This window comes from Petaurus breviceps, unplaced genomic scaffold (assembly GCF_028583685.1).
Source record: "Petaurus breviceps papuanus isolate PSGF00001 unplaced genomic scaffold, PetGlider_PUasm1.0 175, whole genome shotgun sequence".
Classification (NCBI taxonomy): Eukaryota; Metazoa; Chordata; class Mammalia; order Diprotodontia; family Petauridae; genus Petaurus; species Petaurus breviceps.
Window position 1 is genome coordinate 9352890 of NW_027185764.1, and position 20515 is coordinate 9373404.

At 44.2% G+C, this 20515-nt stretch overlaps 1 protein-coding gene and 2 long non-coding RNA genes across 7 annotated transcripts in view; 2 read left to right on the forward strand and 1 right to left on the reverse strand.

The window, feature by feature from the left end:
- The window catches only part of LOC138158646 (uncharacterized), a 316165-nt gene that overhangs the window by 139339 nt on the left and 156311 nt on the right, over positions 1-20515 (forward strand). The gene's annotated exons all lie outside the window — the stretch shown is intronic.
- LOC138158643 (uncharacterized) overlaps positions 1-20515 on the reverse strand; it is a 52955-nt gene that overhangs the window by 29797 nt on the left and 2643 nt on the right. For all 4 annotated transcript variants that reach the window (XR_011167687.1, XR_011167688.1, XR_011167690.1 and 1 more), the window contains one exon: positions 6163-6211. This is a non-coding gene — a long non-coding RNA (uncharacterized lncRNA). The remainder of the gene's footprint in view (positions 1-6162; positions 6212-20515) is intronic.
- TNRC18 (trinucleotide repeat containing 18) overlaps positions 14445-20515 on the forward strand; it is a 160239-nt gene continuing 154168 nt past the window's right edge. The window contains exon 1 of one of the 2 annotated variants that reach the window (XM_069084748.1): positions 14445-15929. The gene's annotated coding sequence lies outside the window, so the exon portion shown is untranslated. Of the gene's footprint in view, positions 15930-15975; positions 17100-20515 lie in introns of those variants that run through there. The other variant, XM_069084749.1, reaches the window with a different exon arrangement.

The following is a 20515-nucleotide window of genomic DNA, read 5'->3' on the forward strand; positions in this document are numbered from 1 at the left end:
CCGTGTGCTCTCCACCAGTTCTTCTCCTTCTAGTTCCTGAATTTCCTCCCATCCGTATATCTTATTAATATGCAATGTTGGCCCTTGCCATTTACTTATCTTGGTTATTTTCAATAAAGTGCACCTTTCCAGAGCCATATTCCAATCACAGGTTTAATCTCACCAAATTTCTGTTATACCTAGGAGGTCAACTTTGTTTACCTGTATTAGGATCTCTGGTTCATCTTGCTTGCTATTTAAACGTTGGCCATTTTTTGAATAGATATTGAGGCCATGGGTTTTACTGCTGGCTGCTTTTTTGCAGTTTTTTCTCTTGTGAACTTGAGTATTGCAGCTGCTGCTCTTATGTACAACTCACCCGCTATTCAGGTGCATAGATAAATATAAAATATATGCAAAGCACATGCAAAATTATCTGGGGGAGGAGAATGAGGTGACTAGTGGCTGGGGGGAGATCAGGATCAATCTCTTGCAGGAGGTGGTACCTGAGCTCAGCCTTGAAGGAAGCTAGGGAATCTAAGAGGTAGAGGGAAGGATGGTCTGTATTCCATTTGTCTGCAAAGGTGTGGAGAGAGGAGATGAAATACCACGTTTGGGGAATGCTACATGTGCCTTGGGACACCAGAACTTGAGGGAGGTAGCTGAGGGTAGTGGCCAAAGCACTAGACCTGAGTGATTAGTCTTTATTCTTGCCTCTCACTAGTTGTGGGATCTTGGGTAAATCATTTTAATTTCTCTAGATTTCTGTTCCTTCCTTTGTAAAACTGAGGTGGTTGGGCTAAATGATCTCTTAAGATATCTTTCAACTCTAAATGGCCATGATTCTATAAGCATCTTTATACCTCAGATCCTCTCTGTTGATTATATAGGCTAAGATATTTTTCCTTTAAAAAAATTTATCAGCATAGTGCATTTTATTGTACTCCACTTTATTATGCTATACAGGTACTGAGTTTTTCACAAATTGAAGGTTTGCAGTAATTCTTCATCAAGCAATTGTAAGGGGGCCATTTTTCCAACAGCATATGCCCCTATTGTCTCGTGTCAAATTTTGGTAATTCTCACAATATTTCAAAGTTTTCCCATTATTATTATGTCTATCATTAGGATCTGTGGTCAGTGATGTTTGATGTCACTATCGTAATTGTTTTTGGGGTGTCATGAACTGCGCCTATATCAGATGGTGAACTTAATCGATAAATTACTCCACCAACCAGCTGTTCTACATCTCTCCTTGGGCCTCCCTATTCCTTGAGATATAACAATATTGAAATGAGGTCAATTAACAACCCAACAGTGGATTTAAGTGTTCAAGTGAAAGAAAGAGTTAATTGATATAGCAAACTTCATTGTTGTCTTGTTTTAAGAAATTGTCGGGGTGGCTAGGTGGCACAGTGAATAGAGCACTGACCCTGGAGTCAGGAGGACCTGAGTTCAAATCTAAACTCAGACACAACACAAAACTAGCTGTGTGACCTTGGACAAGTCACTTAACCCCAATTGCCCTACCTTACCCTCTCCAAAAAGAAAAAAAAATTGTCACAGCTACCTCAACCTTCAGCTTCCACCACCCTGACCAGTAGGGGGGGGCATCATCATGGACCCTCCAACAGCAGAGAGATTATGACTCACTCAAGGCTCAGGTGATAGTTATAATTATTATTTTTTTTTAGCAATAAAGTATTTTTTAATTATTATTGGGTTTTTTTTGGAGGGCAATTGAGGTTAAGCAATTTGCCCAAGGTCACATGGCTAGTTTTTATGTTAAGTGGCTGAGGTCAGATTTGAACTCAGAACTCAGGTCCTCCTGACTCCAGGGCTGGTGCTTTATTCACTGCGCCACCTAGCCGCCCCACAATAAAGTATTTTTAATTAAGGTATATATGTTGTTTCTTAAGCCAATACAATCACACACTTAATAGATAGTGTAACTATAACTTTTATATATCCTGGGAAACCAAAAAATTTGTGACTTGTTTTTTTGAGATATTCGCTTTATTGCAGTGGTCTGGAACTGAATCCACAATATCTCCAAGGTATACTTGTATTGAGAAACTTAAGACTCTGGCAGACTTCTAGTGGCTCAAGTACAAAGCCCAGTAGAGAAGGAAGTCACATTCCTGCCCCAACTTTCTGACTTGTAGACCAGCATGGCAGTAAACACAGAACAGGAAAATTGTGGACAACCCAATCACTGCTGTATCCTTACTGAACAGCTTTCCCCTGCTATGGCTAAGCAAATGTCTTTTTTGTTGCATGGTTTGTTAAGATATTTTTAAAATTTGCACCCAGACCTGAAGTACCAGACTGGTTTTTTGCCATTGTGCATGAATTTCAGTACCTGGGTCTTACCCTAAAACATCCCTTGGCATCTAGATCAGCCCCTCTGTCATGCTGGCTGGCTCCTTTTTCCCACTGATGAGGTCTACCTGGGGCCTCCATTTTGAGAGGGGGGGTCCAGACCAGCCATCTTAGATTCTCTTCTTGGCTTTGCTTCTGGTTTTCCAGATATCCACACCATGCCCTTAGTGGGCACCTCCCCATCCAGTCCCCACCCTCTATACATTTTAGTGCCCTTTTGTGTATTGCCTTTCCTGGTTACAATATTATTTCCAGGACCATCTTTCTTTTTTCTTGTATTTGTATTCCCAGAGTGCCCAGAACTGTACGAAGTGCTTAATAAATGCTTGTAAACCTCGCCTTGGGGTTTATCTTTATGAGACCTTGCTTATAATAGTCTCCATGATCTGACCCAAATTTATTTTTCTAATCAAGGCAAGTCAAGTCAATCAGCATTTCTAGGTTCCAGGCTGGGCTAAGCCTGGGAATACAGGTGTAAGCAGAAAGAAAGAAAGTCCCTGCTGGCAAAGAGTTTATATTCTAACGGAGGAAGCCAGCACATCAAAGGAAGCTGAAAGGAGAATGGGGGGTGAAGGTACCCAGTGACAATGGGGAAGGGACGGTGGTGGTAGAGAAGGTTCACAGAGTTGAGCATGCAGCCTGGAGAGGAGATAATGCCTATCCTTAACTCTTCTTCAAAGACTTTAAGATAATGACAAACTAGATTTCCTGCTCACTGACACAGTCCTACCCTTCCCTTCCTTCAGGGATTGTGTTCATACCCATTGATGTGCCCTGTACCTGGAATGTATTTTCTTCTCGTGAACAATGTTATGCTTAAGATTCTGCAAGGCAGGCTTCAGCAATACGTGGACCAAGAAGAAGCAGGCTTGGTTTTTGAAGAGGCAGAGGAATTAGAGACCAAATTGGCAACATTCACTGCATTATGGAGAAAGCAAGGGAGTTCCAGAAAAACATCTACTTCTGCTTCATTGACTACACCAAAGTCTTTGACTGTGTGGGTCACAACAAAATGTGGAAAATCCTCAAAGAAATGGGAGCACCAGATCTTCTTACTTGTCTCCTCAGGAAAATGTATGTGGGTCAAGAAGCAATAGTTAGAACCAATCATGCAACAGTGATTTAAGATTGGAAAAGCAGTACAGTAAGACTATATAGTGTCACCTTATTTATTTAACTTATAAGCAGAGTACATCATTTGAAATACCAGGCTCGAGGAACCAAAAACTGGAATTAAGGTTGCTGGGAGAAATATCAACATTCTCATAAATGGAGGCGATACCACTCTGATGGCAGAAAGTGAAGAATTAAAAAGATTCTTTTTTTGTATTAATTAATTTTTATTTTTCAACATTCATTTCTATAAGATTTTGAGTTTTAAATTTTCTTCCTTTTCCTCCCCTCTCCTCAGACGGCCTGCAATCTGATATATGCTCTACATATACATTCATATTAAACATATTTTCACATTAGTCATGATGTAAAGAATTAGAGGTAATGGGAGGAACCACAAGAAGGAAGAAAACAAAACAAAACAACAAAAGAAAAAGAGAGCAAATAGTATGCTTCCAGACTCTAAAGTTCTTTCTCTGGGTGTGGACAGTATTTTCCATCAAGAGTCTTTTGGAATTGTCTTAGATCCTTGCATTTCTGAGAAGAGCTAAGTCTATCAAAGTCAGTCATCACACAATGTGACTGTTACTGTATACAATGTTCTCCTGGTTCTGCTCACTTCACTCAGCATCAGTTCATATAAGTCTTTCCAGGTTTTTCTGAAGTCTACCTGCTCATTATTTCTTATAGCACAATAGTATTCCATTACATTCATATACCACAATTTGTTCAGCCATTCCCCAATTGATGGACATCCCCTCAATTTCCAATTTTTGGCCACCCAAAAAAAGACCTGTTACAAATATTTTTGTACACGTGGGTCCTTTTCCCATTTTTATGTTCTCTTTGTGATACAGACCTAAAAGTGGTATTGTTGGGTCAAAAGGTATGCACAGCTTTATAGCCCTCTAGGAATAGTTCCAAATTGTCTCCAGGATGGTTGGATCAGTTCACAGCTCCACCAACAATGTACTAGTGTTCAATTTTCCCACATCTTGTCCAAGGTTTATCATTTTCCTCTTTTGTTATGTTAGTAAATCTGATAGGTGTGATGTTATACCTCAGAGTGGTTTTGATTTGCATTTCTCTAATCAATAGTGATTTAGAGCATTTTTTTTCATATGACTATGGATAGCTTTAATTTCTTCCTCTGAAAACTGCCTATTCATATCCTTTGGCCATTTGGGAATGACTTGCATTCCTATAAATTTGACTCAGTTCTCTACATACTGTAGAAATTAGGCTTTTATCAGAGACACTGGCTCTAAAAATTGTTTCCCAGCTTTCTGCTTCCCTTCTAATCTTGGTTGCATTGGCTTTGTTTGTGCAAACATTTTTCAATTTAATGAAATCAAAAACATCCATTTTGTATTTCATAATGTTCTCTATCTCTTGTCTGTTCATAAATTCTTCTCTTAAGAGGATTCTTGATGAGAGTGAAAGAGGAGAGTGTAAAAGCTGACTTGAAGCTTAATATATATTTACTTTTTGGAGGGCAATTGGGGTTAAGCAACTTGTCCAAGGTCACACGGCTAGCAAGTGTTAAGTGTCTGAGGCCAGATTTGAACTCAGGTCCTCGGGACTTCAGGGCTTGTGCTCTATTCACTGTGCTACCTAGCTGCCCCAAAGCTTAATATATCTTAAAAAAAAACAACCTAAGATCATGGCAACTGGTCCCACAACTTCCTGTCAAATAGAGGGAGAAGAAATTGAAGCAGTGTCAGATTTTATATTCTTGTGCTCAAGGATCACTACAGACAGCAACTGTAGCCATGCAATTAAAAGATGTGTACTTCTTATAAGAAAAGCTACAGCAAATCTATATAGTATACTAAAAAGAAGAGATATCACCTTGCCAACAAGGTCTGCATGGCCGAAGCTATGGTTTTCCAAAAAGCAAAATATGGGTATGAAATTTGGGCTATGAGGAAAACTGAGTGCCACATAATTGACCCTTTCAGACTGAACCTGGAGGGTCCCTTGAATACCAAGGAGATAAAATCAGTCAATACTTAAAGAAATTGATTCAGGCTATTCATTGAAATATCAAATACTGAAGATGAAACTTAAATACTTTGGTAACATAATGAGAACATAGGACTCACTGGAAATGACCCTGATGTTGGGAAAGATTGAAGGCAAGGGACGGCCAGGTAGCACAGTGAGTGAGAGCACTGGTCCCAGAGTCAGGATGACCTGGGATCGAATCCAGGCTCTGATACTTAGCACCACACCCAGAAATAACTGGCCATGTCACCTTGAGCAAGTTACTTAACCCCAATTGCTTAAAAAAAAGAAAAGATTGAAGGCAAAAGAAGGGGATGGCAGAGAATGAGATAGATAGATAGTGTCATGGAAATGAGGACCATGAGCGTGGACAGACTTTGGGAGATAGTGGAGGACAGAAGGGTCACAAAAGGTCCCATGAACAACATCAATCAACAAATTCTCTTCTCTGCTCAAAGCAACATATAATCACCTGATTAGAAGCAACTTTAGAGGCTATCTAGTTTAACTCATGCCTGAATAAAGACCCGCCCCCCCCCAAAACACACACACACTCAAGTAAGCACACCCAACAAGTAGCCAGTCATCCAGCCTCTACTAAAATACCTCCAATGGGAGAGAACTCACAGCCTCTATGGTATTCCATGTTGGCATAGCTATAGCTGCTAAGTTTTTCCTTACCTTGAGCTGAGATCTACTTCTGTGCATCTTCTCACCCAGTCTTCCTGCTCTGTAAGAAGAACAAATTGAATCCCTTTTCCACATGATAGCCTCTCACATACTCGAAGAACAAATATGCTTCCCCTCCCCCCAAGTCTTCTCTATTTCCAGGGAAACATTCCCAGTTCTTCCCATTTATCCTGATATAGCACAGTCTTGAGGTCCCTCACCATTCTAGTTTCCCTGGTCAGGATACTCCTCAACTTATCAATGTCTTACCTAGGATGTGAAACCCAGAACTGACCACAGTGTTCCAAATGGGGTCTGACTAGGGCAGAACACAACAGGTGGGACTATCTGCCCCCCATCCTTGGAAGTTATCTATGCCTCCCTTAAAGCAATCTGAGGTTGGATTCTTTTTTTGGATACCAATATGCCACTGTTGAAACACTGAAATTTCAGCGCTCTTGTTTCAGGCAGTTGCATTTGTCCACCTCCTTCACTAGGCCTCCCACCACTTTATACTTTTAATTATATCTTGACTTTGTGTATGTTTTGCATTTACTTACTTCTGTATATGTTGTTCCCCCTCATTAGCATGCAAGCACCTTGAATACTGGCAGCTAGGTGCTAAAGTGGATAGAGTTCAGGACCTGGAGTCAGGAAGATTCATCTTCCTGAGTTCAAATCCAGCCTCAGACACTTAGGAGCTATGTGACCCTGGGCAAGTCACTTTACCCTTTTTGTCACAGTTCCCTCATCTGTAAAATGAGCTAGAGAAGGAAATGGCAAACTGCTCCAGTATCTTTGTCAAGAAAACCCTAAATGGGGTCATAAAGATAGAAAAAATGAATAAACTACAACCTTGAGTATGGGGCTTGCTTTGGTTTTTTGTTTCCCTTTCTAGCCCTATCATTCAACCAAGATGGAGGGAGTTAATAAATACTTGTCAATCTCTGAAACTTTATTTTTTTTTCTCTTAAAGACCAGCCTTTACCTCAAATCTCTTTGGTCCCAGACCAAGCCCCACTTGGTCAACATTTGGGCCCTGATTGGCTCAAAATGAATGTAAACAATGATTGTTTCTGTTTTGACTGGAAACCCTGACGGTCTTCCCCTTCCAGATCAACTTTTTTTTTTTTCAAAAGGTCATTCTTTGCCTCATTTTTTAATTAAACTTTAATCACTGAATGGGAATTGCCTCAGTCAAACTGAGACTTGTTAAAGACCTTAGCTTGAAAAGACCAAGGTCTTCCACATGCATCCTGGACCATTTCCAATTGTCCTGATCTATATCTGTCCACTGGACCCAGATGCCTCTGGAGGAGAAAATGAGGCTGGTAACTTTGCACAGCCCTCCCTCACTTAAATCCAATTCAGTTCCAAGTCAGAGATAGTATCACCTCCCTTTGACCCAACAATACCACTTTTAGGTCTGTATCACAAAGAGAATACAAAAATGGGAAAAAGACCCACATGTACATTTATAATAGTTCTTTTTGTGGTGGCAAAGAATTGGAAACTGAGGGGATGTGCATCAATTGGGGATGGCTGAACAAATTGTGGTTTATGAATGTAATGGAATGCTATTGTTTCATAAGAAATGATGAGCAGGTGGATTTCAGAAAAACCTGGAAAGACTTACATGAACTGATGCTGAATGAAGTGCGCAGAACCAGGAGAACATTATACACAGTAACAGTCACATTGTGTGATGACTGACTTTGATAGACTTAGCTCTTCTCAGCAATGCAATGATCTAAGACAATTCCAAAAGACTCATGATAGAAAATGCTATCCGCATCCAAAGAAAGAACTAAATACAAATAGAGTCTGAATACAAATAGAAGCATACTATTTTCTCTCTCTTTTTTTGTTTTTTTTCCCCTCTGGTTTTTCCCTTTTGTTCTGATTCTTCTTTCACAACATGACTAATGTGGAAATATGTTTAATATGATCATACCTGCATAGCCTATATCAGATTGTATGCTGTCTTGGGGAGAAAAAAAAAGGTGAGAGGGAGAAAATTTTAGAACTCAAAATCTTTCAAGAGTGAATGTTGACAACAACAACAAAAAAATAAATTTAATTAAAAAACAAAACAACTCCCCCCCCCCCCACACACACACATTATAGAATTGTGCCAGGAAGATGAGTGGAGCTAATTGGCCTATAATTTGAATACTCCATTGCTCTTTTTTTTTTTTTAAAGAAAATTGGCACATCTGATGTCTCCAGTCCTTTAGGCACCTCTCCCATTCTTCATGATTCTTTCAAAGATTCCTGACAGTGGTTCAATGATTACATAACATATATTTGGACTTTCAATGGTGGAAGACATAGAGCGTTCAGACCCGGTAACTTGAACTCACTAAGGGCAGCTTGGTGGTCTCTTACCGTCTTCCCTACCTATCTAGAATTTCAACTCCCTAATAGCTATTTTTTTTTCTGTCCTTCCCGAGCTAAAGCTCATTCTCCTTTGCAGAAAAAACCAGAAACAAAAAGAGATTGAAGTGGTTTACCATTATCATTGCCCTATCCTTCAGCCACAGTCCTTTTCCTTTCTTTTTTGATGCTTTTTCCTCCCATGATAGATTAATTTAAAAAAAAAATAATTGTCCTTTCATATCCTTTGACCCAGCAATACCACTTCTAGGGTTGTATCCCAAAGAGATCATAGAAGCCAGAGGAAGACCCATATGTACAAAAATATTTATAGTAGCTCTTTTTGTGGTGGCAAAGAACTGGAAATTAAGGTGATACCCATCAATTGGGGAATGGCTGAACAAGTTATGGTATATGAATATAAGAGAATACTATTGTGTCATAAGAAACGAGGAGCAGATGGACTTCATATTTACCTGGAGAGGCTTATACGAACTGATGCTGAGTGAGAAGAGCAGAACCAGCAGAAATTTGTACACAATTACAGACACAAAGTATGTGTGACGACCACCTTTGATAGACTGGGCTTTTCTCAGCAATGCAGGGCTGTAAGTCAACTCTAAAAGACTCATGGTGGAGAGAGATGTCTGCCTGAATTCAGAGAAAGGACTAGAAAGAACAGAGTTTGAATGCGGACTGAAGAAAATTACCTTCTCTCTTTAGTTTTCTTGTTTGGTTTTGTTTCCTCTTTCCCATCATTCATTCCATCCGATACAATCCTTCTTTACAACTTGACTAATGTCTAATGTGAAAGTATCTGCAGATTCTATACCTGATTGCATGCTGCCATTGGGGGGGGGTAGGAAGGGGAGGGAGGAGAAGAAAATTAGAAACTCAAAGAACGGTGGAACTGAATCTTCTAAACTAAAAGTAAACGAGCAAATTAATAAAGACCAAAAAAAAAAAAAAAACCTGGCAAGAGGAAATTCAGATATGAGCCAATTTCCCAAATATGGCAAAGGAAATACCTGAAGCCTGATTGCCACAAGGAAAAAAAAATTGTAATTCTAAAGCTATGGGACCAAGCTTTGGAAATTCTTTAGATGAAAGGTTTTGAGCCTGGGGTCCATGAATTGTTTTAAAATATGTATTTTGTGAACTGTAAAAAAAAATATTGTCCTTAGCATTTTTCACTAGACCCAGCTTGTTTTGAACTTTGGCACTCTTGAATACTTTTTATAGGACCATGTCATGTATCTGGCCTGTCCTTGCTTCCATCTTCTGTACGTCTTTTCAAAATCTGTTGGCTTGGTTGGCTGTCAAGTCCTCCATACATCCTCGTCTGTCTCTTCAGACAACTCCAATTTTTCTTCTTTATCAGAATTGTTTCTCTTTGTGACTTAAGTATTTTTTTCTTGAGGGTTTCTTATTCCTCCTCAACTGACTTTCCCTATAGCATTTTAGTTTCTAGGACCCTCCCTATTCTTCTTCTGAATCCTTTGAAATCTGTTGTACGTGTCAGACTATGCCTTGCTTTTCTCTCCTCGATCATATATTTCAAGCTGGTAACTTTCCCCTAAGGTTCCCACTATCATCATCATCAACAAGCATTTATTAAATGCTTCCTGGGTGCCAAACACTACGCTAATCACTAGGGATAGGAAGACAGACAAAAATATATCACTGACTTCATGGAGTTCACCTTTTAAGAAGTGAGACAACACGCAAAAAACTCTGTATGTAAGATAGAACCATTTAACATGTAAATGGGAAGAGATTTAGGAAGGAAGGGCGGGCCTAGCAGGAAAGGCGAGAGTGGGGAGAGGCCTGTTATAGGAGGTGAGATTCTGAGTCTTCAAGGTAGTGTAGGATGCCAAAAGGCAGAGGTGAGTAGGGAAGGTATTCCAGACAAGGGGGAGAGCCAGTGAAGAGGCCATGGTCCAGAAATGCAAATCTCATTTTCAGACATTACCTTTTCACTTCCCAACGGCTGAATCCCTGCCCCATCTTTCAAAGCCCAACACCACTGTCATCTTCTCTATGACACCATCCATGTTCTTCTAGAAGAGGTTTGCTTTGATCCTTCAAAGGATTTGAGTCATACCTCTCAAGTACTCTTATATTATTCTGTTTTGTATCATGGTATTTTAATGCATGTCTTACTTCCTCAGTGAGAATGTAGTTTCTTTGAGAACAGGAACTCAGTTTTGCCTAGCAGGTAAGAGCTGAATTCATTGAATTCAGTTACAGATACCTCCAAATCCAGAGTTAAGATTTAGGCCAAGCAAATGATACAATATACTTTCTCAACATATATATGTGTGTATATGTATATATATATAGAAATACATATACACATAGGGACACATATGTGTGTTATATACATATAAATGTATATATTATAAGTATAATATTATATGTACAATAATATACATATAATATAGACATATATATGTATATATATCCAGACACATGTGTATATATGTATGTGTGGCAGAAGAGTGGGGAAGGGGTTGCTCCTTGGGAGAAAGTAGGTCTTGTAAACATACACACACACACACACATATAATTACTTGTGTATGAGCCTTAGGCCTTTAAAGTATTTGCTCTAGAAAAATCTCCTTTTCATCCAAAGAGGCTGCTTCCTTGAGCCACTAACCCATATGCCAACAGATGGAATACCCCAGATCACAGGCTCCCAGGACCATTCCCCTAATTTCAGGTCTGGAGGGTAGATTCTGCACAGGCTAATAATAAACTTTAACTCTTTAATTTCCTTTGCTTTGGCTCTTGGTCACCATAAAAACTGAACTCTTCCTTTGTCTCTCCCTCATACTCTGTACTCTACTCCTTTGGGTTGAAGACACTTCCCTCTATACATTCAGGGGACATTTTCCTTTTATATAAATGATGTAGTAGCAATGGTACTGATTTTTTTCTACTTTACAATGAGTTACTGAAGGTGGGGGTGGGGGTTTCTGCTTCTAACTGATTATATAGTTGAAGATGTTGGTGGAGAAGAAAAAGGTACATAGAAGGAGAGGAAGAGGAGAGGAATAGGGAGAAAAGCCTGTTTGGAAAAGTGGCTTTTTTTTTTTTAATCTTTTCGGGTTTGTTTTTGGACTTTGAGCTGCCAGCCGGAAGAAGATTGAGACTGGGGTGGGAGGAAGAAACGAGAGGGAATCTTTCAAAGTAGTAGCCATGGGAAATGTTTTTATTTTCTGCTTGAAAGAAAATGTCAGAGAATAAAAACCTGGAGGGAGGAGGAGTGTGTGTGAAACACGCTTCTTTCCAAAGACTGTCAGAAACACGGAAGAAGGTGAGAACTAGTTTACCTCGCCTTTCTTTTTTCTCTCCATCCTCCCCTCCCCACCAGAGATCCCCTTTCCCCTCTCCTCCCAATTTGAATCCTTTGATTTTATGATCCTTGTTGGAAAAAGATATATACAGGGCAGCGTAGGGTGTGTGTCTTTGTATTCTATGGTAAAATACTATACCTGAATAGACAAATGGGATGTGTGATAGCCCAGGGATCGGGACATTTCTAGAAATGGGAAATGAAATGTGCCTGACCTCGTTCCCGAAAAATACCTTTCCTTCTTACGCCCCAAGATCACTGGGAACCCACACACCAACCCACCAGACTCTGGCCCAAGAAGCTTAGTTTTGACCCCCCAGTGAGGCTTAGTCTTGCCCTTTTTTTGCCCTAGCCTTTTGCTTCGGAGCTATCTTCGTCTTTATTATGATGGCTTTCTTTTAATAAGGCAGACACATCTTGTTAACTGAATGATTCAGCAAGTCCCAGGGCTTTAAGAAACCATTTGGTCGGAGGTGTGGAAGAAACCTTCGGCCCTTGAATTCTTAGAGTGATGTACCCAGGCGGGCGCGTGATGGGGTGTGTGGGATCATTGTTGCAGGGTTTAATTTGTGTTGGCCCGGGCTGTCTCCCTAATTAGACTGTAAGCTTTTCCAGGGCAGGATATGTGCTCTACCCATAGCAGGTTGGTCCAGGGAAAAGAAGGGCGCTAAGTTGTTACTTTCATACTTGGGGGGGGGGGTGGAAAAGGTGGTGAATTTCAAAGCTTGATGGCTCGGGGGCACTTCAGACCGAACAGACCAGCGGGAAAAGCCGGGCTTATATCCGATGCCCTAGGTCTTGGGTTGGAGGTGATACGATCCTAGATCTACAATTCGAAGGGAACTTGGGAACTCGGAAGCCATCTAGTGCAATCCTTCATTTTACAGATGAGGAAACTGAGGTTTCCAATTGCACAAGGTCACACCGGTAGTAAGCATTGATAGTGATATTTGAGCCCAGGTGCTTTGAATTGACAATCCATGCTCTTTCTTTCAACACTAGCCTTGAGTAGTTAGTTCCCAGCGCTTTTGCGGGAGACAGCGGGGTGCGAGCGGAGAGCGCAGTAGGGCTAGGGGCTGCGGGTGTAGTAATCAGAGCTCGTTCCCGCCGTCACTTTCCTCAGCCCCCGGCCCAGCGTAGCCCTGCTTAGCTTAATAGCACAGCAGGGGCTGAGGGCAGGACTCCGGCGGTGCATTCTGACACTCAAGCAAAGGTTACGCTGATTGGCATCTCACGCGGAGTCAAAGGCTCGGCTGTGTTTGGCGAGAGGCCTCTAAGGTCACCCCCTGTCCCACCCCCACCCCCACTCCCCAGCTCAGCCCAGTCTCTGAGAGGCCCGAGCAAAGTATGTCCAGGGCTCAGAAGGCTAAACAGAGCCCGCCAGGAGAATGTTTAGGATGCCCTGGGTGTGGGCAGAACTGAGCCGGACTGAGATTCCCCCTCCCGCCCCCCCCCCCCCAGTTAGGGTGGGACTGCTTAGGAGAGGCGCCGGGATAGGCGGCCAAAGGCTGCAGAAGCTCTTGGGCGCCTATGGGGTTGGGGGTGGGGTGAAGGTGGCGTGAAGGGTCGTTCTCAGCTGTCCAAAGCCTGGGATGGTTGGTGGGCTCCACTGGTATTCTTGGAGCGCCGGACTTGCTGGGATCCCGGGAGGGGGGCACAGAGAGAGAGAGAGAGGAAAATCGCAGCTATTAATACATTCAGGCCTGATCCCTGGCCGCCCCCAGGGAGAAGTGGGGGAGAAGTGGCGCCCCAGCAGCTTCCTCCAGGTTTGGCTGCTGCGGCTATTTCAAGGTTGGAATCCGCAGCGCGCATTCCCCACTACCGGTCCGAGGTTGGCCGAGAACAAGCGAGAGGTGGTAGCGGTGGCCCAGACCGCAGCAGGCTTTAAGCGTCGGGAGAAATCCGAACAAGGGCCGGCGCCAACGCCCCGCTGCCTCCCCCACTTCTCCGGGAGGGTCAGATGCCTTCCACTTGGCTTCCCCCTAGCCTACAGCTATCAGGGAAGAACCTTTTCAAGACATACCATGCAATATACACATACATCCACAAATACACCCTTTCCCCACTCACATACTTGAGTCCCCCTCCCCCACATAAGTATACATATGTGTATACCCGCAAACACACACCTGGCTAGTTTTTCTTTCGAGATTGGGGGGAAGGGAGGGGCAGAGGAGATTAGATAGGACTTCAAGTCTATCCTTTCTTAATTCCATTCGACTCCCCGCACCCCTCTATACCGCTCCTCTGGGTTAGAAATGCAAGTTGCTTAAGGTTGCCTGGAGCCCTTCAGCCAAGCCAGTCTCTGGGGAACCGGGCCGCCTAGCTGATTTATTGGCGGTTTATTTGGAGAAACGCTATCTTCGATTCTTTGTAAAAATGTGTGTACTGGAATGTAACCTTGGGCTGAGAACTGCAGAAATTTTTTTTTTTTAGGAGAGGGGGAGAGGAGAGGAGAGGAGGAAGCTGATTCTCCTTTGGATTCCTAATCTGGGTTCTCCAGTTCCTTGAGGGTTCTGGTTTAAATAGTAGTGGTTTTAAGACACAGATAGAGGCAGCCAACTTCTGAATTCCTTTCTCTGACACCCGCTGAGCAAGTCCTGTAAGATCTTGTCCAGCAGCCTTTAAATCCTTGTCCCTTTAGCACAAACAGGCAGCAAAAAAAATGTAATTTTAAAAATGTACCCATAACAATTGGAAATGTGGCTTAAAGCAGATTCGAGATCCATAGAGACTGGTTTCTGTGGCAGAGACACCTAAGAGAACTTCGCTTAATTCATTGATCAGGGTTTCTGAAAGCACCCGGCCCAATGCACCTTGGACATCTGTCAGTCAGTATATCTTGATGGCCCATCTGTGAGTTTCTGAACGATTACTTTACCTACTTTTTTTTTTTTGAAACATTTAGATTTCAGCCTTATGGCTTTATCAGTGACTAATAGTGTTTGCTGTTTTAAAAGGGGGTGGGAGGAGAAGGGAAATATAGCTATCTCCCCTCACCTCTGAGAAGTACTAAAAAAAAATCATGAGAAACCGAGGAAAAGGAGGAGATAAGTAAGTATTTTGCTGTCCCCAGAATGCCTGTATCTTGAGTTTTTAATATAGAAGTCACAAGATGTAATGGTATTCCCCCCCATTGGTAGGCAGAGTAATGTAAAATAATTCGTGGTGGAATTAATTAAGGGAAAATAAGCTCTCTTTAGATTTATACACTAGGTTCCCTAGGCACAACTGGCTATATGTTATTGTTTATCTACCTTTATACCCAGGGGAAAAACTAAGAAGAGATAGAAGTCTATATCTCCATCCATGAACTAGGCTTTAGGATCAATGGGGTGTTTTCTCAGGCTTCCATATTTACAGAACTATAAATATTCGTGGTGAATGACAACCCTGGCAGCAAGGAATCCAGCCCCAGGGCTTTGGAACATCCAAAAGATGGATATAGGAAGATTTTTCAAGGGAGGCAGGAATTTGAAAAGTTCTCAGGCAATACCTCTCTAGTGAGACACAGGTCTTGGACCAGCTGTCACCTCTGTTCTTTATAAGGCCAACTGGTGTGACTTTGGAATCTGGACGGTACCATCCTTGGTTTGGCTTTTCAAAGTTTACTGTACTAACTTCAAGAACCTCACTGCCTGCTTTGGTGGACCCCTAGCTCGATATGAGTGGGAAATAGGGCTTCTGTGGGGTGGATGGGTCAGCAGTCATGGAAAGGGGAGACTGGTCAACTGCATTTTGGAGATTTTTATTAAGGTATTTATGAGAGAATTTTCTAACCTCATTTCTCTCCACCAGTCAAGTAATGGTGAAGAAAACGAAAGGATATGAGCTAATAAAGGATATGAGCTAAGTTTAAAAGTAGGCAAGAGTGGCAAACAAATGAAGACACCCCAGATTAAAGGTGTCACTATCTCACAAGTCAAAGATATCCTCCCTGTTCCACTCCGGACCCCAACTTTTTTTGAGTGACCTCTTTCCTTTTATTCCCTAATCCTGAATGAACTCAATCCTGCTCTCTACTCTCCAGTCTGGCTGGATAGAGGTAAGAACAGGTTCCAGAAATGGAACTTCTGGAACTAACAAATCTTCTAACTCTCTCCATTCCAAAAAATTTGGGGGGCAACTAGGTTGTGCAGTCTGCCGCTGCCTCTTTGGGGCTTGTAGCTCAGCTCTCAACGCAAGCTGCAAATAGATAGACCCAAATAGATGCGGCACTGATCCCAAAGAGGCCGGGGCCTCTCTCTTATTGTGCAGCTGCCCCAAACCTTCCTCCTTCTTTCTGGGACAGCTTCAAGCCCCAACGAGGAAGTGACTGAGCCAGCCCGAGAGTCCCAGACCGATTCCCGAGACTCCAGTCTCTCCTTGGGGTCCTGTGGGGCCTCGATGCAGACAAGAACGCCTTGACCGTGGGCTCAGAAGGTAGACCACACAGAGGGCATTCACTGAGTATGCAGTTTCCTTTAATGCAGTCTCTCCAGCTTCTTGGCCTCCCTGCTAGGCTTTACCCTGGGACTTTACGCCTTCAGATTCCACGGCACAACGAATTAGAGTGCCGCTGTCAAAGCTCCCTAACCTCCGTCAGCTCAGTACAGATGGTGCACCTACAGCCTTAGACAGTTTGTTTGGTTGGAATGGAAAGTCTCGGGGGAAGGGGAAATCCATTTGTTCGCTCTCCTCTCCTGTAGAAGCGCTGGGGCTACCGAAGTCGGAGCTGCCCGGGTTTATCCACTAAGCCCCAACCAGTCCTAACCACGAAACCACCCCGGGCCCCAAACCCTATTCACCCGGGTTTCTCTTCGGAGGAGATCCTTTGCTCTTGCATAGGGAATGTAAACTAGGGTAGCTGCATCGGGATCCGGTTAGCCAGAAGGTTTTAAGTTGGAAGGTGGAAGGGGTGACTGACTTCTGGCTAAGAAAAGTTATCCTTTCTCACTTGTAAGAGCGGAAGAACTTGGGCTCTGTGCCTTGCTCAGCGGCTGTGGGATAGGGCCGGGAGAAGCTACTTAAGCTCACAACTATGGACCAATTACCGAGACCTAGGGACTGGGAGTAGCCGTATCTGAGAAGAGTCGGGCGGACGCCGTAGGAACTGAGGGACGGAAGCTGGAGAGCAACCCTCATCTCCACCCTCGGTCTAGACGGATCGCTGGCTCCAGTAGCCCAGATCCCGAATTCCCTCTCCCTTAGTCCATGCCACTTCTGACCCAAACCGGTAAGAAACCCAAGCCGCTCTGGCTTGATCCAAGATGTCCCACTTGGGGACCAAATTCTGTTTCCCCTACCCCTCCCACCCGCCATACGGGCGGAGTGTTCTGGGGAGAGGACAAATAGTGAGCAGAAGGTGCCTCGGGGGCGAAGTAGGAGATGTCCACTAGTTCCAGACAAGAAGTTGAGGAGTATGGGAGAGAGCTAGAAGGAGGGAGAGGAAGCTAACACAAGATTTATGGCTGAAACTGTCCTCCCTCGGCGAGGAGCCTTTAATTCCTTTCCAATCAAAACACAGTTGAGTGTAAGACCCGGCCGGGCGTTGGGATGTGGGTTACAGCCTTGCCTTGCGCCAGGTCCTTTCAAAAGACAAATGCGGAGGGTAAAGAACCCAAGGACCCCCAAACCACTCCCCGCCCCTTACGCCGAACCCACCCAGGGCAACGCGGCGCTCTCCTCCCCGAGGACCCATTTTCACTTTGCCGCGGGGACCGCGGGAGGGGCGCAGGCGTTGCCTCCGCTTCTCCGGATCTTCCCCAGGAGCAGAAGAGGGAGACAACAGGAGACTGCAGCTCGGGCTTAGTAGCTAGTCTCGGCTAAGTAGTGTCGGAACTTCATCGGAGGCCCCTAAGGCCTCACTTCGGTCAGTCGGCGAATAAATAAGACGAACCGGGAAGTCAAGGCTACTTTGGACCTCCTAGTTTTAAAAGGGTTGGAGGAGTGGGGGGATGGGGAAACAAACAAACAAAAAACCCCTATAAAAGCAAAACAGTGAGGGTGTATGTGTTGTCCAGGACAGAAACCTGCAAAAGCCCACTTAGGCTTGGAATCAAATCCTCAGTTTTATAATTACCCAAACCTTTTGATTGTCTATTTAAATGCTTTCCTTTTCGGGATACAACCTTTAGTCGAAAACTCCCGGCTCCCTCAGCCAGGGATAGGGACAGTATCATTAAGAAAAAGGCTCCATGTGGGGATTTGCAAAGTTTTTAGCCAGTAAGCATTGTTTACGCCACAGGGCATCGCCGCCCAGGCACTGGGCAGCCCAGTGCAGGGACCCTGGGGAAGCTGGAAGGACTGGGGTGCGCTATTCGCCCAGCGCACTGGGTTATCTGGGTAGGTACCTTTGAGCCTACAAAGGGTGGGGGGTGGGGGGGCTGGGGTGGGAAGACGGACACAATAGTCACTAGATTTTAGAGCTGTGAGGAACCTAGGAGAAGTTCCTTCGGATTCGTAGCTGAAGGCAGCCTTATTCTTTCCTTCTTTCCAAGGTGAAAAAGAAGGGAAAGAGGCTGAGGCGGCGGGCTGCGAGGAAAGATTCCTATCTGGTCCCGGGACGGGGAGGAGAGCGCGCTGGGAAACAAAAGAGCCGTTTCTCCCCTGCTAAGCCAAGCAACAACTGGGGGGGGGGGGGGGAGAAGGAGGAGGCTGTGGATATATGAGTGTAAAAGCCTCAAGGTTGGCTTGTCCTTTGATTTAAAAAAAAAGGGGGGGAAGTATTTTGTCAACCCAGCTGGGGCATGGTTACGTGTTTATGCTACATTCCGTCAGAAAAAAGGCCCCCACAGTTCCGAACAGATCGCAGCGAAACAAAAGAAGGGCTTAATCTAATTAACACAGCCCGGGAAGGGAGTAGGGAGAGGGGAGATGGGTGGTGGCAGTGGGGTTGGGACTTAACCAATGCTCTTTCCCTTCACGGATTTTACTTGGAGAAAGCAAATTCAGGTCCGAAGGGCAGTTATCCTCTCGGTCCCTCTCCCTTTTCCTCCCCCCTCCCATCCACCTCACGTTTTCGAGGGTGCTCGGGTTTGGCGGGGGGGGGGGGAGACAAAAAGGGGGAAAACCCCACCAACCAGCGAAACAGCTTGCACAGGTCCTGTTAAGTCCATTTAAAAATAAAAATAGTTTTAACTTTTAAACCATAGCTCTCCCAACCAGTGTGCAAGGGGGATGGAAGTGGGGGTGCTTGCAGGTAGTGCGGGGGTGGGAAACTGCACAAGGACTTGTAAAGCTGAACGTTTCATTTCGGAAAATGGCTGTTGTTAAGTCGAGCAAAATCCTGCCCGCTCCCGGAGTCTTGGGAGAAGGGGGGGGGGAGGGTGGTGAAGAAAGAGAGAGAGGAAGGAATTACAAGATCGAGTTTTTAAATTTAGTTTTGGGGGGGGGGGGGGGGGGGAGAAGGCGGGGGCAGCACACCAAACACACAACCCACAATTTTCAAGCGAGGAGAGTAGAGCGAAGCCAATGATTAACACCCCAGACACCCCGCTCCCCACCCCCAAATAAATAAAAAGAAATTCAAACGCCCGCTAGAAGGAGAAGGAGCCGAGCAGCCGGAGCCCAGCTGAACCATCGGCGGGTGGACGCATTATTCGACACCGTACAAGCTCGCTCGCTCGCCTGCTTTGCTTAAGGGCGGGGGTGGAGGGGGCACTCGATCCCTCTTATACAACACATGCATCCATCGTTCTTTTCCACACTTACACGTCCCTCCCTGGTCCCCCCCGGCCCCCCCACAATCGGTTGGGTTTTTTTCTCCACTACATTCTCTGCAAAGCTCCTGGCTTCGGTTTCCCCACCCAATCCTACAAGATGGCTCCCAGCTGCTGTTTACCAGACTGACTGCAGCAAAAGGGGGGGGGGGGCGGGAGGAGAGAAGGAAAAAAGGGCTTAATTCAAGTCGTGACTTCACTATCGGTGGCAAAGATCAAGGCAATTAAACATTCGCCACGGAATCAGAACGCGTTTCATCGGGGAGGGCCCGATCTTGCATCAACAACCGTATTATGCACACGCACACACACACACATTTAGGTCCTATATAAACATGCCAGCCAGCTTGTTTACTGCTCTAGCGTTAACAGGATCTGTTTTGCATGTTTTCCTCACCCCCGTGTATCCCCACCCTGTTCACACACGCCCCCACCCTCGGTTAAAAAAAAAACCCTTCAGCCTCTCATCTAGGTAACCATTTGATTATATAAAATGTTCTCCAAAATAGCGGAGGTCCTGGATTTGTGGGGTTTGGAGGCACTCGCCACGCCAAATATTCTCACTTAGGCTTTTTTTTTTTAATTGAAGTGGTGGTGGTGGGGATAAGATAGGTTGGATGACTGACAAAAGAAAGGGGTGTGTGTGGAGGGGCTGGGAGAGAGAAAAAAAAGATTGATCAACACAGAAATTGCAGCTTTAATGAAATGCAGATTCTCTTTGCCCGCTGATGAGAAACACTTGAAAAATGCAAGCGCCATTGGCAAACTCAAGACAAACAAGCAGAATTTTTATTAGCAACTAAATGATTTATTGCATACATACCCCACCGTCACAATTACAGCGTCTTGTAGCATCCGGGTGTGAAAGCATTAAACATTTATAAAAATATGCTTTCCCTCCATCTCCGCCCTGCCGTCCCCCCCCCCCCCC